Below are 2,322 nucleotides of genomic sequence, written 5' to 3'. Positions count from 1 at the left end.
TTTACTTATACGGATTCTTATTTTAAGCAGTAGAAAAAACTTTCGAATTAAATAGCGGGAACGTTCTCCAACTTATACTAAACCGATGCAGGTGTTTTTCCAAGTTGATGTTTTCCGAGTGGGAGGAGAAAAGGACTTTAAAATGCATGTTATTAACTTGTTACCATGGAAACGAAATGACGAGTGATTGATAGGATCAGCAAGATATTTGTTCATTGGGTTGCTTGATAACCGCTGCTATAAACGAAGCCCCTATTTGCACGTCCGTCAGTCTTCCCTGATAAATCAAGGTATGGCCAGCAATATTTCACATGAAGGTAGCTCTTGCTTTCATCTTCCTGATCCATCCTTTCATCTTGTTTCGGAACGTTATTTGGTGAACCTTGTAACAGCCATCATAAATATTGTTTCTTCGCCATTTGGTATCGTTTCAAACCTTTTGATAATGGTTTCCATTTTAAGTAACTCGCGTCTTCGAACGCCATCAAATCTTTTCATATCTTGCCTTGCACTCTCTGATGTATTAGTTGGTCTTTCAGTTCAGCCGGGTTATATTGCCTATAGACTCATGGAAAACCAGCTTCGTTCAGTTCCATGCTTTGTAAGAGTCGCTTACGCTAATGCGTTCTACATTTGCTGTGGAGTTTCTTTCATGACTCTGACATCCATTTCATACGAGCGATTTGTAGCCGTTCGGCTACATACTAGATACAATGAGACTTTCTCATCGCAAAGAGTGCTGAAGTATGTGTCCGCCATCTGGGTCTTCAATATCCTCTTAACTTGCCTACAATGGGCAGGAATTAGTAAAATATCAAGAGGGGCACATTTGCTTGTGTGGTTTTGCTGCCTTCTGACTTCCATCATTGCAAACATAAGAATCATGTTATTTTTACATCGGTACCAAAACCAGGCGAGGTCTATCAACGTAGTTTCACAAAGCATCCAACAGAGGAGAGCAATCACTCGGACAAAAAACTATTTGCATGATTGTTGGAATTTATTTCCTGTTAAACTTTCCAGTTTGTTTGTTACAATTTATCACCAGATTTTACAACAAGACATCAGTTACAACCATTACAGCTGGCGGAGACTGCTGCTTTTCTGAATTCATGTACAAATCCACTTATCTGTTATTGGAAAAAAACCGTCACATACGTCAAAGTGTGAAGTCAATATTGAGGAATTTGAGTTGTTGCTAACTCTAGCTAATATCATGTTTTATTCAAGAAACATAGATACCTGATAATCAGTACAATTCCATAGTTAATGCCATTCAATCGTGCATCGATTTGACAGGATTGATTGTCTGGAACACCACGTGCCTTACACGCAAGCGTCACGTGACTATGCACTGTTTCTAAATCTACTTCAGCAATTGCCGAGTAGATGGTAAGACAGCCGCGTTATCTTTCTTTGCAGGGACCTGTAAGATCTAAGACGGCGACGAAAATGAAAATCTCTTGGAACTGTTTGAACCTTTTCAGAGATTGTTCCAGCTTAAAGTGCCACAATGATCAAAAACGTACTTCCTTTTTTTCTTCAGATTTTGAAAGTGTGTTTGCTTAACACCTGAATGGCAAAATGTTGAGCTTTGACTTTTATCCAAAGGTTGTTTACTTTGTATTCATGCTCCGCCATTACTCACGAGGAAACTGACCGATTGGACCTCAGAGGGTTGGATTCAGGAAACAGTGACGTCATTTACTCACTAGCTTAAAATGCAGCTTATTATATATTATATACGTCTGAAAGCCCAAAAATTAATTCTGAACCTTTGACGTCATTTTCTCCTCGATCCAGCTCTCTCAAGATCTTAAAGTTAGTAGTGGCGGACCATTAAATAGGAAAATTCTAGTTAAAATAAAAACGTGTGTTTTTTAAAAATCAAGGCTTAAAAGTTTGGTCGCTTACTGTTTAGTTAACATAGTTTTGAAATCGGCAGGTACAAAAAACACGTTACAGGTAATTGTTTGATCCTAAACTCGGGTGAGAAATTTATTTAGTTGCGGATATGGCTATTGACGCTGATTATGATTCTTGCTTGCACGCACGGAATGAAAATTAATGGGAAGATTTTTTTGCCTCTATAGCAAATATGTTGTTAGTTTCAATAAATGTTTTCGCTGGAAAAGTTTTTGTGAGATCTTTCGGCCTTTGTGGATTCATCGGGTTGTGTAATATTCGGGCTTAACTAATTTTCATACACAGGTTGAAATTTTTGATACGCGTGCAGTTTTCATGATAAAGATGACAGGAGTTTTAGCCGTGTTCTTTCTGGCAAATGATTAATAGGAAGCCACAGTTTTTAACGTCAGAAAA

The 2,322-nt window shown here is 38.1% G+C and overlaps 1 pseudogene; it reads left to right on the top strand.

Annotated features, from left to right (window-relative positions):
* Nucleotides 1-292: 292 nt before the first annotated feature.
* Nucleotides 293-1,170, top strand: LOC138004243 (alpha-1A adrenergic receptor-like; annotated as a pseudogene).
* Nucleotides 1,171-2,322: the final 1,152 nt, after the last annotated feature.

This window comes from Montipora foliosa, chromosome 5 (assembly GCF_036669935.1).
Source record: "Montipora foliosa isolate CH-2021 chromosome 5, ASM3666993v2, whole genome shotgun sequence".
Lineage (NCBI taxonomy): Eukaryota > Metazoa > Cnidaria > Anthozoa > Scleractinia > Acroporidae > Montipora > Montipora foliosa.
Note: the sequence above shows the minus strand (reverse complement) of the source record. Positions and strands in the feature narration are given on the sequence as shown.